The sequence below is a fragment of the Chiloscyllium plagiosum genome, chromosome 3, assembly GCF_004010195.1.
Source record: "Chiloscyllium plagiosum isolate BGI_BamShark_2017 chromosome 3, ASM401019v2, whole genome shotgun sequence".
Lineage (NCBI taxonomy): Eukaryota > Metazoa > Chordata > Chondrichthyes > Orectolobiformes > Hemiscylliidae > Chiloscyllium > Chiloscyllium plagiosum.
The window spans coordinates 102,137,972-102,154,360 of NC_057712.1; the positions used below are offsets into that span (position 1 = coordinate 102,137,972).

The following is a 16,389-nucleotide window of genomic DNA, read 5'->3' on the forward strand; positions in this document are numbered from 1 at the left end:
CCTGTTGTTTGTTTCTTATGTATTGAAAGAAACTTTTACTCTCATTTCTAATATTACTGGCTGGCCTACCTTCATATTTGATCCTCTCCTTCCTAATTTCTCTCTTTGTTATCCTCTGTTTGTTTTTGTAGCCTTCCCAATCTTCTGATTTCCCAGTGCTCTTGGCCACTATACAATAAGAGTTATGCTGCTTCAAGACACCGAGAGCCAGGAGGAGGTGACGTTGGTGCGAGGTGATTGTTGGGAAGGCCGGTAAGTATATTTTAAACTTCTTACCCTTCCCAAAGGTCCTTTGCTTGCTCCTCCCTCGCTAACCTGAAGGTAAGTAGAACAGGTTATATTTGCGTGGTTGCAGGGATCCTCTGTGGCCATTCACCTCAACAATAAATAAGCCATTTTGGATACTTTTGGGGGGGGAATGACTTACCAGGGGAAAGTAGTGGGGCATTTGCTGCTCAGAAGGGAAGGGGGAAGAGGAGCAGAGCAGTAGTCATTGGGGACTCCATAGTTAAGGGGACAGATAGGAGGTTCTGTGGGGACGAGAGAGACTCATGGTTGGTGTGTTGCCTCCCAGGTGCCAGGGTCCGTGATGTCTCTGATCATGTTTTTGGGAACCTTCGTGAGAGCATACCCAAGTCATGGTCCATGTTGGCACCAACGACATAGGTTGGAAGCGAGATGGGGACTTGAGGCAGAAATTCAGGGAGCTAGGATGGAAGCTTAGAGCTAGGACGAACAAAGTTATTTTCTCTGGTTTGCTGCCCGTGCCACGTGCTAGTAAGGTGAGGAATAGGGAGAGAAAGGAGTTGAACATGTGGCTACAGGGATGATGCAGGAGGGAGGGTTTTGGGTTTTTGGATAATTGGAGCTCTTTCTGGGGTAGGTGGGACCTCTACAAGCAGGATGGTCTTCATCTAAACCAGAGGTGTACCAATATCCTGGGTGGGAAATTCACTAAAGCTATTAAGGTGGATTTAAATTAATACAGCAGGGGGATGGGAACCAAAATTGTAGGACAGGTACAGAAGAGGATGAGAGTAGGGAGTTCCCAAATCAAGTATCTGACACTGGCAAGCGAGAACCTGGTTTGAACTGTGTATACTTCAATGCGAGGAGCATCTGAAATAAAGTGGGTGAACTGGCAGCGTGGGTTGGTACCTGGGACTTCGATGTTGTGGCCATTACGGAGACCGTGGATAGAGCAGGGACAGGAATGGCTGTTGCAGGTTCCGGGATTCAGATGTTTCAGTAAGAAAAAAGAAGATGGTAAAAGAGGGGGAGGTGTGGCATTGTTGATCAGGGACAATATTACAGTTGTAGAAAGGATGTTTGGGGACTCGTTAACTGAGGTAGTATGGGCTGAGGTTAGAAACAGGAAAGGAGAAGTCACCATGCTAGGAGTTTTCTATAGGCCTCCGAATAGTCCCAGAGATGTAGAGGAAAGTATAGCAAAGATGATTCTCGATAGGAGTGAAAGAGACAGGGTAGTTGTCATGGGGGACTTCAACTATCCAAGTATTGACTAGGATCACTACAGTACGAGTACTATAGATGGGTCGGTTTTGTCCAGTGTGTGCAGGAGGGCTTCCTGACACAGTATGTAGACAGGCCTACAAGGGTAACGAGCCTGGCCAGGTGTTAGATTTGAAGTAGGTGAGCACTTTGGTGACAGCGATCACAATTTTGTTATGTTTACTTTAGTGATGGAAACGGATAGGTGTACTCCACCGAGCAAGAGTTACAGCTGGGGGAAAGGAAATTACGATGCAATTAGGAAAGATTTAGGAAGCGTATAATGGAGAAGGAAACTGCAGGGGATGAGCACATTTAAAATGTGGAGCTTATTCAAGGAAAAGCTGCTGTGTGTCCTAGATAAGTATGTACCTGTCAGGCAGGGCGGAAGATATAGAACCCGTGACCCGTAGTTTACTAAAGAAGTGGAATCCCTGGTCAAGAAGAAGAAGAAGGCTTATGTTAGGACAAAATGTGAAAACTCAGTTAGGGTGCTTGAGGGTTACAAGGAAGTCAGGAAAGACCTATAAAGAGAGCTCAGAAGAGCCAGGGGGGGACATGAGAAGTTGTTGGCAGGTTAACCCTAAGGCTTTCCATAGGTATGTCAGGAATAAAAGAATGACGAGAGTTAAATTAGGGCCAATCAAAGATAATAGTGGGAAGTTATGTGTGGAGTCAGAGAAGATAGGGGGAGCACTAAATAAATATTTTTCAACAGTGTTCACTATAGAAAATGAAAATTTTGGTGAGGAAGATACTGAGGTAGTTGCATCTAGACTAGAAGTGTTTGAGGTTCACAAGGAAGAGGTATTAGAAATACTACAGAGTGTGAAAATAGACCATACCCCTGGGCCGGATGGGATCTATCCTAGGTTCCTCTGCGAAGTAAGGGAAGAGATTGCTGAGCCTTTGGCATTGATCTTCAAATCATCATTGTCTACAGGAATAGTGCCTGAGGACTGGAGGATAGCAAATGTGGTTCCCTTGTTCAAAAAGGGTAGTAGAGACAACCCTGGTAATTACATACCAGTGTCTCACTTCAGTTGTTGGTAAAGTGTTGGAAAAGGTTATAAGAGAGCGGATTTATAACCATCTAGAAAAGAATAATCTGATCAGGGACAGTCAGCACGGTTTTGTGAAGGGTAGGTCGTGCTTAACGAATCTCATTGAGGTTTTTGACAAAGTGACCAAACAGGTAGATGAGAGTAAACCGGTTGATGTGGTGTATATGAATTTCAGCAAGGCGTTCGATAAGGTTCCCCACAGTAGGCTATTGTACAAAATGCGGAGGAATGGGATTGTGGGAGACATAGCAGCTTGGATCAGTAATTGGCTTGCTGAAAGAAAACAGAGGTTGTAGTTGATGGAACATGTTTATCTTGGTGTCCAGTTACTAGCGGCGTACCGCAAGGGTTGGTGTTGGGTCCACTGCTGTTCGTCATTTTTATAAATGACCTGGATGAGGGCTTAGAAGGGTGGGTTAGTAAATTTGCGGACGACACTAAAGTTGGTGGAGTTGTGGATAGTGATGAAAGCTGTAGTAGGTTGCAGAGAGACAGAGAGAGGATGCAGAGCTGGGCTGAGAGGTGGCAAATGGAGTTTAATATGGACGAGTGTGAGGTGATACACTTTGTCTGGAGTAATCGGAATGCAAAGTACTGGGCTAATGGTAGGATTCTTGGGAGTGCAGATGAGCAGAGAGATCTCGGTGTCCAAGTATACAGATCCCTGAAAGTTGCCACCCAGATTGACAGGGTTGTTAAGAAGGCATACAGTGTTTTGGCCTTTATTAATAGAGGGATTGAGATCCAGAACCAGGAGGTTATGCTGCAGCTGTACAAAGCTCTGGTACGGCCACACTTGGAGTATTGTGTACAGTTCTGGTCACCGCATTATAAGAAGGATGTGGAAGCTTTGGAAAGGATGCAGAGGAGATTTACTAGGATGTTGCCTGGTATGAAAGGAATGTCTTACGAGGAAAGGCTGAGGGCCTTGAGGCTGTTCTCATTAGAGAGATGAAGGTTGAAAGGTGACTGAATAGAGACATACAAGATAATCAGAGGGTTAGATAGGGTGGACAGGGAGAGCCTTTTTCCAAGTATGGGGACGACAAACTCAAGGGGACACAACTTTAAAGTGAGGGGAGGTAGATATAAGACAGATGTCAGAGATAGTTTCTTTACTCAGAGTAGTAAGGATATGGAATGCTTTGCCTGCATCGGTAGTAGATTCGCCAAGTTTAAGTGCATTTAGGTCATCATTGGACGTGCATGGAATAGTGTAGGTGGAATGGGCTGCAGATTAGTATGACAGGGCGGTGCAACATCGAGGGCTGAAGGGCCTGTACTGCGCTGTAATGTAATGTTCTATGTTCTAAGACATATGTCAGACTAGAAGCCATTGGCAATCTGAAGGAATGATTCCACTCCACAGACTGATTCATGATGGTCTGTTGCACAGCTTTACAATAATCAGGGGACAGTCCTTTTTCATAACGTCACGTTCAACTGTTCAGTATTTGCATTAGCAAGTTTTGAGAAGATTTGTAGCTTAGTTGAGGTTCTGGATGTAGGTTTGCTCAGAGCTGGAAGGTTCATTTTCAGACATTTCATCATCATACTAGGTAACATCTTCAGTGACCTCTGGATGAAGCACTGCTGATGATTCCTGCTTTCTATTTATATGTTTGGGTTTAGTTGGGTTGGTGGTGTCATTTCCTGTGATGATGTCATTTCCTATGGTGATGTAATTTCCTGTTCTTTTTCTCAGGGGGTGGTAAATCAGGTCCAAGTCAATGTGTTTGGTGATAGAATTCCGGTTGGAATGCTATGCTTCTAGGAATTCTCGTGTGTGTCTCTGTTTGGCTTGTCCTAGGATGGATGTATTGTCCCAGTTGACAGGAAAAAGAACAGAAAATGACATCACCACAGGAAATGACATCACTAACCCAAAGAAACCCAAACATATAAATAGAAAGCAGGAATCATCAGCAGTCCTTCATTTGGAGGTTGCTGATGATGTTACCTAGTATGGTGACGAAACATCTAAAAATGAACCTTCCAGCTCAGCAAGCAAACCTACATCCAGTGTTTATATATGGGTAACTGCGTGCTGAACAAAGGCCGAAGGGAGGTAGTCAGAGGGGACTTTGCTGGGAATGGATGCAGAGGAAGAGAAATTGAAAAGAAAGCTTACAGTATGTAAACATTTAAAAAGCTTCTGTCATAAAGTCCTATTCATTTGGAACCGGTGTACCTTATCTCTGCACACCTCTCAGGCACAAAGCACACTTAACCAGTGAGATGTTGAGGAGCAGGAGAAGGATGTGGAGGTGGAACAAAAGCTGGAGCCTGAACAGTCATCTTCTTGTTCCATTGTCCAGAAATAGCTCATCTGAATCTGACACCAAGTATCACAGGCTTATTTTTCTCCATTAACCAACAGCTCCAAACTCCTTAACTTTTCTCTGTCACTGGCCACCATATTATTCCGCTAGCCACAATGCAAACAAAAGCTATTGCAAAATTCACATTCCAAACCAAGATTAAAAATTAAAACATGTCCATTTGCTTATGCTGACCTTCTGTCCACCTTTGGTTATTCCAGAGTTTCTAAACAGTGTCTCCAGTGTGGCTTCCAATTTGCAGTGAAGGATGAGGCTCTATTTGATATCCTTAGTGGGTGTCTTGGAGCAGTTTTGGGTGTAAATTGCATTTATCTTGACATGGTTTAGTGAAAGTCTGGGCTCATCCATTTGACAAGGAACAGCTCGGGCATTGCTGTGTGGCAGGAATGGGAAATTGCTGTTTTTGTGAGAGAGGACAGCAGATTTATACTCCAAAGGCCCACTGCCATATCACTGGCTGACATCTCAGCAATACTAGCTATCTGTTAAGAGACAGATTCCTGGAATATTTTAATACCCTGCTGGCCCCTTTGAACACTGGTATCAGTAGCCCTGATGGCAGCAAGCTGAACTGGCATGACCTGGTTCTAAACAAATTTAACATCACTGCTCTGCTCGAAATGTACCTCAAGGCTTGTTTTCTTTCTCTTATCACCTTGTTAAACCACATTGCTACTTTTAGTGATGTGTATACCTGCACCTCCATATCCTTCTGCTGCCTTATCGCATTCAGACTCTCATTTTTCAAGAGCTATGTGGCCTCCGTGTTCTTTTTTATTAAAATATAGTGCCACATCGTACTTAGCTATATTGGTGTTCATTTGCCAATTACATGTCCATTCTTCAAGTTTATCCCTGACTTCCTGTACTTTTTCCCAACTCTCCTCTGTGGTAATTGCATCCCTCTCCTCCCCAATTTACACGTTAAGAGAGTCTACATAAAATAAGGGAACTATAAGTTTATTGTTGAATGTTATTCAGAATTAATGTAATTTTGCCCCTCGGGTTTGGGTACAATCCAGAATTCTGCACTGAGTGAACCAGTCCATTAAACTCACTTCCCAATGTACACCAGATTACAAGATGAAACTGCTTCAAACCACCACTAATTGGCAAAATCTGCTGTGAAACATTTTAAGGATATTGAGTTCAGACAATTGATGCAGTAGAGATATTTTAATGAAGCATTTGATGAATATATGATACTATCATTGGATACTAATTATGTGAAGAGATAAGTTTGCGTTCCCAGTAGCTTAAAGAACACAAAACGAAATCCAATTTAACATACAATAAAGCAAATAATTCATTTTCTGATGTTTAACTTGGACTGTTTTGCAGATTGCCTAGAAAATCAAAGCAGAGTGGAACTAGGATTTTAAAAAATCGAAAGAACTCCCATAATAACTTAAATAAGTACAGAATAGGCTTGAAGAGGAGGTGTCAATTAACAGCATGAAGAGGCAGCTTGTTTTATGTGTGTTGGAAAGAGAGCATGAGAAGTAATTGAGATATTCATCATTCCGTTTGATTTTTAGCAGGGAACTTAGAGCAAGAAAGTTTCAGAGTAATTTTCTGCCTTTCCTCCTGATAAGGGCTTCTGCCCACAAGCAGAAGACCCACGAGTAGGAACAAGAACCACCAGCAAGCAGAGGTCCCACCAGCAGGTAGAAGTCTCACCAGTGGACTGGTGGGACTTCCGTCCACTGGTGGGTGTTCTGCCTGCTGGTGGGTCTTCTGCCTGCTGGTGGGTCTTCTGCCTGCTGGTGGGTCTTCTGCCTGCTGGTGGGTCTTCTGCTTGCTGATGGGACTTCTGCTTGCTGGTGGGTCTTCTGCTTGCTGATGGGACTTCTGCCTACTGGTGGGTCATCAGCCTGCTGGTGGGTCATATGCTTGCTGGTGGGACTTCTACCTACTGTGGGACTTCTGCTTGCTGGTGGGACTTCTGTCCACTGGTGGGTCTTCTACCTACTGGTGGGTCTTCTGCTTGCTGGTGGGTCTTCTGCCTACTGGTGGGACCTCTGCTTGCTGGTGGGTCTTCTGTCTAATGGTGGGATCTCTGCCCACTGGTGGGCCTTCTGCTTGCTGGTGGGTCTTCTGCCTACTGGTGGGACCTCTGCTTGCTGGTGGGTCTTCTGCCTAATGGTGGGACTTCTGCCCGCTGTTGGGTCTCCTGCCTGCTGGTGGGACCTCTGTCCACTGGTGGGTCTTCTGCCTACTGGTGGGTCTTCTGCCTGCTGGTGGGACTTCTGCCTGCTGGTGGGTCTCCTGCCTGCTGGTGGGTCATCAGCCTACTGGTGGGTCTTCTGCTTGCTGGTGGGTCATCTGCCTACTGGTGGGACTGCTGCTTGCTTTTGGGTCTTATGCCCACTTGTGGGTCTTCTGCCTAATGGTGGGACTTCTGTCCACTATTGGATCTTCTGCCTGCTGGTGGGTCTTCTGCCTGCTGGTGGGTCTTCTGCCTGCTGGTGGGTCATCTGCTTGCTGATGTGCCTTCTGCTTGCTGGTGGGTCTTCTGCCTACTGGTGGGTGATCAACCTGCTGGTGGATCGTATGCTTGCTGGTGGGACCTCTGTCCACTGGTCGGACCTCTGTCCACTGGTGGGTGTTCTGCCTGCTGGTGGGTCTTCTACCTACTGGTGGGACATCTATCCACTGGTGGGTCTTCTGCTTGCTGGTGGGACTTCTGCTTGCTGCTGGTGGGTCTTCTGCCTGCTGGTGGGTCTTCTGCCTGCTGGTGGGTCGTCTGCTTGCTGGTGGGTCTTCTGCCTGGTGATGGGTCTCCTGCCCACTGGTGGGTCATCAGCCTGCTGGTGGGTTGTCTGCTTGCTGGTGGGACTTCTGTCCACTGGTGGGTCTTCTGCTTGCTGGTGGGTCTTCTGCCTACTGGTGGGTGATCAACCTGCTGGTGGATCGTATGCTTGATGGTGGGACCTCTGTCCACTGGTGCAACCTCTGTCCACTGGTGGGTGTTCTGCCTGCTGGTGGGACTTCTGCCCGCTGGTGGGTGTTCTGCCTGCTGGTGGGTCTTCTACCTACTGGTGGGACTTCTATCCACTGGTGAGTCTTCTGCTTGCTGGTGGGTCTTCTGCTTGCTGGTGGGTCTTCTGCTTGCTGGTGGGACTTCTGCTTGCTGCTGGGTTGTCTGCCTGCTAGTGGGTCTCCTGCCCGCTGGTGGGTCTCCTGCCCACTGGTGGGTCGTCAGCCTGCTGGTGGGTCGTCTGCCTGCTGGTGGGTCGTCTGCCTGCTGGTGGGTCTTCTGCTTGCTGGTCGGACTTCTGCCCACTGGTGGGTCTTCTGCTTGCTGGTGGGTCTTCTGCCTACTGGTGGGGGACTTCTGCCCACTGGTGGGTATTCTGTGTACTAGTTGATCTTCTGCCTACTGGTGGGTCTTCTCTCTACTGGTGCGACTGCTGCTTGCTGGTGGATCTTCTGCCCACTTGTGGGTCTTCTGCCTAATGGTGGGACTTCTGTCCACTGTTGGATCTTCTGCCTGCTGGTGGGTGTTCTGCTTGCTGGTGGGTGTTCTGCTTGCTGGTGGGTGTTCTGCCTGCTGGTGGGTGTTCTGCCTGCTGGTGGGTCTTCTGCTTGCTGATGGAACTTCTGCTTGGTAGTGGGTCTTCTGCCTACTGGTGGGTGATCAACCTGCTGGTGGGTCGTATGCTTGCTGGTGGGACCTCTGTCCACTGGTGGGACCTCTGTCCACTGGTGGGACCTCTGCCTACTGGTGGGTCTTCTGCCTGCTGGTGGGTCTCCTGTCTGCCTACTGGTAGGTCTTCTGCTTGCCGGTGGGTTTTCTGCCTACTGGTGGGACTGCTGCTTGCTGGTGGATCTTCTGCCCACTTGTGGGTCTTCTGCCTAATGGTGGGACTTCTGTCCACTGTTGGATCTTTTGCTTGCTGATGGGACTTCTGCTTGCTGGTGGGACCTCTGCCTACTGGTGGGTCTTCTGCCTACTGGTGGGTCTTCTGCCTACTGGTGGGTCATCAGCCTGCTGGTGGGACGTCTGCCTACTGGTGGGACTTCTATCCACTGGTGGGTCTTCTGCTTGCTGATGGGACTTCTGCTTGCTGGTGGGACCTCTGCCTACTGGTGGGTCTTCTGCCTACTGGTGGGTCTTCTGCCTACTGGTGGATCTTCTGCTTGCTGGAGGGTCATCTGCCTACTGGTGGGTCTTCTGCTTGCCAGTGGGTCTTCCGCCTACTGGTGGGACTGCTGCTTGCTGGTGGGTCTTCTGCCCACTTGTGGGTCTTCTGCCTACTGGTGGGACTTCTGTCCACTGTTGGATCTTTTGCTTGCTGGTGGGTCTTCTGCCTGCTGGTGGGTCGTCTGCCTACTGGTGGGACTGCTGTCCACTGTTGGATCTTTTGCTTGCTGATGGGACTTCTGCTTGCTGGTGGGACTTCTGCCTACTGGTGGGTCATCAGCCTGCTGGTGGGTCTTCTGCTTGCCAGTGGGTCTTCCGCCTACTGGTGGGACTGCTGCTTGCTGGTGGGTCTTCTGCCCACTTGTGGGTCTTCTGCCTACTGGTGGGACTTCTGTCCACTGTTGGATCTTTTGCTTGCTGGTGGGTCTTCTGCCTGCTGGTGGGTCTTCTGCCTACTGGTGGGTCTTCTGCCCACTGGTGGGACTTCTGCTTGCTGGTGGGTATTCTGCGTACTGGTGGGTCTTCTGCTTGCTGGTGTGACCTCTGTCCACTGGTGGTTCTTCTGCCTACTGGTGGGTATTCTGCCTGCTGGTGGTGCTTCTGCTTGCTTGTGGGTCTTGTGCCTATTGGTGGGTCTTCTGCTTGCTGGTGGGACGTCCGCTTGCTGCTGGTGGGACGTCTGCTTGCTGCTGGTGTGTCTCCTGCCTGGTGGTGGGTCGTCTGCCTGCTGGTGGGACTTCTGCCCTCTGATGGGTCTTCTGTCCGCCGGTGTGTCTTCTGCCTACTGGTGGGACCTCTGTCCACTGGTGGGACCTCTGTCCACTGGTGGGTGTTCTGCCTACTGGTGGGTCTTCTGCCTGCTGGTGGGACTTCTGCCTGCTGGTGGGACTTTTGCCCGCTGGTGGGTCTCCTGCCTGCTGGTGGGACTTCTGCCTACTGGTGGGACTTGTGCCTACCGGTGGGACGTCTGCCTGCTGGTGTGTCTTCTGCCTACTCGTGGGACTTCTGTCTACTGGTGGAGGACTTCTGCCTGCTGGTGGGTATTCTGCGTACTGGTTGGTGTTCTGCTTGCTGGTGGGTGTTCTACCTACTGGTGGGACGTCTATCCACTAGTGAGTCTTCTGCCTGCTGGTGGGACTTGTGCCTATCGGTGGGTCTTCTGCTTGCTGGTGGGACTTCTGCTTGCTGCTGGTGGGACTTCTGCTTGCTGGTGGGACTTCTGCTTGCTGGTGGGACTTCTGCTTGCTGGTGGGTCTTCTGCCTACTGGTGGGACTTCTGCTTGCTGCTGGGTCGTCTGCTTGCTGGTGCGTCGTCTGCTTGCTGGTGCGTCGTCTGCTTGCTGGTGTGTCTTCTGCCTACTGGTGGGTCTTCTGTCTACTGGTGGGTCTTCTGTCTACTGATGGGTCTTCCGCTTGCTGGTGGATCATCTGCCTACTGGTGGGTCTTCTGCCTACTGGTGAGTTGTCTGCCTGCTGGTGGGTCTTCTGCAAGCTGGTGGGTGGGTCTTCTGCACACTGGTGGGTCTTCTGCCCGCTGATGGGACTTCTGCCCACTGATGGGTCTTCTGCTTGCTGGTGGGTCATCTGCCTACTGGTGGGACTGCTGCTTGCTAGTGGGTCTTATGCCCACTTGTGGGTCTTCTGCCTAATGGTGGGACTTCTGTCCACTGTTGGATCTTCTGCCTGCTGGTGGGATGTCTGCTTACTGGTGGGTCTTCTGCCTGCTGGTGTGACCTCTCTCTGCTGGTGCGTCTTCTGCTTGATGGTGGGTCTTCTGTTTGCTGGTGTGTCTTCTGCTTGCTGGTAGGTCTTCTGTCTACTGGTTGGACTGCTGCCTGCTGGTGGGACTGCTGCCAGCTGGTGGGACTGCTGCCTGCTGGTGGGACTGCTGTCTACTGGTGGGTCTTCTGCCCGCTGGTGGGTCTTCTGCCCGCTGGTGGGTCTTCTGTCTACTGGTGGGAGTTCTGCCCAATCATTGGGTCTTCTGCCCAATCATTGGGTCTTCTGCCCGCTGGTGGGCATTCTGCCTACTTGTGGGACTGCTGCTTGCTGGTGGGTCTTCTGCCTACTGGTGGGACCTCTGTCTGCTGGTTCGTCATCTGCCCACTGGTGGGTCTTCTGCTTGCTGGTGGGTCTTCTGCTTGCTGGTAGGTCTTCTGTCTACTGGTGGGACTGCTGCTTGCTGGTGGGACGGCTGCTTGCTGGTGGGACTGCTGCCTGCTGGTTGGCCTTCCGTCTACTGGTGGGACTGCTGCTTGCTGGTGGGTCTTCTGTCTTCTGTTGGGAGTTCTGCCCACTCATTGGGTCTTCTGCCTACTGGTGGGTCTTCTGCCTGCTGGTGGGTCTTCTTGCTGCTGGTGGGTCTTCTGCCCGCTGGTGGGTCTTCTGCCCGCTGGTGGGTCTTCTGCCTGCTGGCGGGTCTTCTGCCTACTGGTGGGTCGTCTGCCTGCTGGTGGGTCTTCTGCCTGCTGGTGGGTCTTCTGCCTGCTGGCGGGTCTTCTACCTACTGGTGGGTCGTCTGCCTGATGGTGGGTCGTCTGCCTGCTGGTGGGTCATCTGCCTGCTGGTGGGTCGTCTGCCTGCTGGTGGGTCTTCTGCCCGCTGGTGGGTCTTCTGCCTACTGGTGGGTCTTCTGCCTGCTGGTGGGTCTTCTGCCCGCTGGTGGGTCGTCTGCCTACTGGCGGGTCTTCTGCCTCCTGGTGGGTCTTCTACCTACTGGTGGGTCGTCTGCCTGATGGTGGGTCATCTGCCTGCTGGTGGGTCGTCTGCCTGCTGGTGGGTCGTCTGCCTGCTGGTGGGTCATCTGCCTGCTGGTTGGTCTTCTGCCCGCTGGTGGGTCTTCTGCCTACTGGTGGGTCGTCTGCCTGCTGGTGGGTCGTCTGTCTACTGGCGGGTCTTCTGCCCACTGATGTGTTGTCTGCCTGGTGGTGAGTCTTCTGCCTACTGGTGGAACTTTTTGAAAGTTTGAATGGCTCTTCATTATAGTGACAGTATGACATTAATCAGAAACAAAGTGATCTCCTTTACTAATTCATCCAGTTTAAGAGCCAGGAAGAGGAAGTATTCAAATTGTCTCTCCCCATGATTTTATCCAGCCCCAGGAAATTATATATTGGGATGGGGAAGATGTATGTTTTGTTCCAAAATGTCCTCTTGGTTAGGTTGGGCAATCTGGAGGGATCTGTTTATCTCTTCCTCTTCATTTTTTTTGTAGATTTGGAAGTAGAAACCATTTTACAACATTGGATCCCTGAGTTATTGACAGCACAGCAACTTTGGAAGCTATATGGATTTCCTGCAGCCTACCCTGGTGGCTGGTAGTACAGCAGCTGGAGATTTCACCCTTTAGTGTCATTCCGGGAGGTATTTCAAAAGGTATGTGGTGGTTGATGGTAGTGATAACAGTTGGGATAAATACATATGGTACACTGATACCAAGCAGAGTAGGATTGATAGGCTCATGGCTGTTTTCTCAATCTGAAAGGTTTTAGGTTATTAATTTCACTGACTGCATGGGAAATCCAGACCAGTGGGTGATAGACACTGTGCAAACTGATTTAATTAGTTAGCAAGGGATGGAGAAAAACATCACCATGTCTGGATTTTCTGTACTTTGTGTCAAAATCAGCTCAGGCTCGCAGTTCTGATACCTATTGAGCACCAGTCTATGAGAGAAATTTCTCTTCTAGCTGAAGTATTAATTTTTCTCTGTGTCACTTTACTAAAATATGTTTGAGTCCTGACTGTGTGTCCAACAGTATCAAGCCTGGCTGCAATGCTTTCTGACACTCACTGAAGCAGCAGTGTAACTAGAACTGTTGCTGCTTCAGTGATTTGTGTGCCTTAACCTAAAAGAAATAGCCTTGCCATGAGTTAAGTCAAGGTGTTGCTGGTATTTAGTGCATAACACAATGGAGTTTGGATTTGGTTTATCAGACATCAACAACAATGGAAGAACTTCTGGTTGAACCTTTAGCAAAAGGGCTTGGATTTATATAGCACCTTTCAAACTTCAGTACATCAGAAATCACCTTGTGGCCAATAAAGTAGTTCTGAACTGTCGTCAGGGTTGGAGTGTAAGAACAGTTTGGATAAATATATAGCCCTTTAATTGCTCTGATGCCTTAAATGTATATCCAGGGAATCCATTGTAATCAATTATGTATGGGCCAAAGTACAAAATTCAGAACTCAGCTTGATAGTTCAAAAGAAACGTCTCGTGTGGAATGATTTATGAAGAATGTATGGGGACTAACAATGTAAATATAATGGAACTTTCTAAGCTCTTTTGTGGAAATGGTAGTGCGAATTTTGATGAAATCCCACCAGAGAATCTGATAGTGAAACAGTTTGTGTTATTTGACTATCCAATAACACATTGAGTCAAAAATTCAGATACATAGCAGATACCAGAAGGCCTGATAGTTGTCAGAGATATGTGTTAGATCCCTGGAGATATGATCCTGGAATAAAATAGCTGTCAAATCCCTAAAAGTCTAATTGTGAAATAGGATATGTATCAGACCCCTGGTGGTCCAGTCAGTGGAGTGTGACTTGTATCACATCCTTGGCATTCCAGTTGTTTATTGAGTTTGTATCAGATCCCAGACTACATGTTAGGTTTCACACACATTAAAGCAGTGCAATGAATTTGGACCATTCTTTATTTAGTCTTTATTTGTCTTTTGCCTCCACCTTGATTTGAACATTATATCTATAAATGGTTTAAAATTCAGAAAGAATTTTAGTAAATCAAAAATAAATTGTATTTACAGTAAAAGCACTTACACAATGAGTACTGGTGACATTAATGGAGTATTATGAAAAAGGCTATTCAGTCACATTGAGAATGTTAAATCAGCTTCTATGTGCCTGTAGGATCAAAATCATATTAACGCAATAGCTTTGATCATGTCACCAACATTCATTCAGTGTTTTAATAAAAATATATTTTAAAACAATCATCAGAACCAATGAGGCAAACTAAAAGAATATGACTTTAACAAAAGGAAATTCTCCAGTAAGACTCGTCCTTAAAAATTGCTGAATTACTGGATGTGACATTACCATTACAATAATGACAATTTTTCAGTCCTTCTATTTATTTCTATAGACTGGAAGTATAGATTCACCCAACCAAATAATTCCTCTAAAACAGCTTTCCAGATATAATCTTCTTTGAAGCGGATACTCTGCTTTCTCCTGGACAATCATTTCCTTGATATGGGCCCACCGTATTTATACTAATGATCACCAAACCCCATTACATGAAAACATATCCACAATCACACACTTCTGCTCATACTTCTTAGGGATTTTTAAAAGGTGACTCTAGATTTCTTTTATCTATTCCTTTTTCTATCCTTCCCTTTTATCTTCTTATAATGTTGATCGCAAGGATATCAGAAATAAGGGTGGGGATGGACAATATGGTCCATGCTCTGCTCTGCTATTTGTTGTAATCATGGTTGATGTTCAGGTTTAACTCCATCACCCTGTTCCCTTTTTCTTGATTCCCTGAGAGAGCAAAAGTCTGTCATTCACATCCTACTTATATTCGAAGATGAAGTATTTGCAATCCTCTGAGGTGATGAATTCTGCAGATTCCTCCTCATCTCAGTCCTAAATAGAGTCATAGAGATGTACAGCATGGAAACAGACCCTTCGGCCCAATCCGTCCATGCCGACCAGATATCCCAACCCAATCTAGTCCCACCTGCCAGCACCCAGCCCATATCCCTCCAAACCCTTCCTATTCCTATACCCATCCAAGTGTCTCTTAAATGTTGCAATTGTACCAGCCTCCACCACATCCTCTGGCAGCTCATTCCATACCCGTACCACCCTCTGTGTGAAAAAGTTGCCCCTTAGGTCCCTTTTAGGTCCTCCAACCCTGGCAACATTCTTTTAAATATTTTCTGAACCCTTTCAAGTTTCACAACATCTTTCTGATAGGAAGGAGACCAGAATTGCACACAATATTCCAACAGTGGCCGAACCAATGTCCTGTACAGCCGCAACATGACCTCTCAACTCCTGTACTCAATACTCTGACCAATAAAGGAAAGCATACCAAATGCCTTCTTCACTATCCTATCTACCTGCGATTCCACTTTCAAGGAGCTATGAACCTGCACTCAAAGATCTCTTTGTTCAGCAATACTCCCTAGGACCTTACCATTAAGTGTATAAGTCCTGCTAAGATTTGCTTTCCCACGCAATATTCCAACAGTGGCCGAACCAATGTCCTCTTATGCTCGCATCCAAATCATTTATATAAATGACAAAACGTAGAGGGCCCAGCACCGATCCTTGTGGCACTCCACTGGTCACAGGCCTCCAGTCTGAAAACTAATCCTCCATCACCACCCTCTGTCTTCTACCTTTGAGCCAGTTCTGTATCCAAATGGCTAGTTCCGCGAGATCTAACCTTGCTAATCAGTCTCCCATGGGGAACCTTATTGAATGCCTTACTGAAGTCCATATAGATCACATCTACCGCTCTGTCCTCATCAATCCTCTTTGTTACTTCATCAAAAAACTTAATCAAGTTCCCTGGCTTGTCCTTACCGCCCTTCTTAAACAGTGGCACCACGTTAGCCAACCTCCAGTCTTCCAACACCTCACCTGTGACTATCGATGATACAAATATCTCAGCAAGAGGCCAAGCAATCACTTCTCGAGCTTCCCACAGCATTCTCGGGTACACCTGTTAAGGTCCTGGGGATTTATCCACCTTTAACCGTTTCAAGACATCCAGCACTTCCTCCTCTGTAATCTGGACATTTTGCAAGTTGTCACTGTCTATTTCCCAACAGTCTATATTTTCCAAATCCTTTTCCACAGTAAATACTGATGCAAAATACTCATTTAGTATCTCCCCCATTTTCTGCAGCACCATGCAAAGACCGCCTTGCTGATCTTTGAGGGGCCCTATTCTCTCCTTCGTACTCTTTTGAACTTAATGTATTTATAGAACATAGAACATAGAAAAATACAGCGCAGTATAGGCCCTTTGGCCCTCGATGTTGCGCCGATCCAAGCCCACCTAACCTACACTAGCCCACTATCCTCCATATGCCTATCCAATGCCCGTTTAAATGCCCATAAAGAGGGAGAGTCCACCACTGCTACTGGCAGGGCATTCCATGAACTCACGACTCGCTGAGTAAAGAATCTACCCCTAACATCTGTCCTATACCTACCACCCCATAATTTAAAGCTATGTCCCCTCGTAATAGCTGACTCCATACATGGAAAAAGGTTCTCATGGTCAACCATATCTAAACCCCTAATCATCTTGTACACCTCTATCAAGCCACCC

The 16,389-nt window shown here is 47.6% G+C and overlaps 1 long non-coding RNA gene across 1 annotated transcript in view; it reads left to right on the forward strand.

The window, feature by feature from the left end:
- LOC122548670 overlaps positions 1-16,389 on the forward strand; it is a 100,494-nt gene that overhangs the window by 58,154 nt on the left and 25,951 nt on the right. The window contains exons 2-3 of the long non-coding RNA XR_006311299.1: positions 132-252; positions 12,280-12,440. This is a non-coding gene — a long non-coding RNA (uncharacterized LOC122548670). The remainder of the gene's footprint in view (positions 1-131; positions 253-12,279; positions 12,441-16,389) is intronic.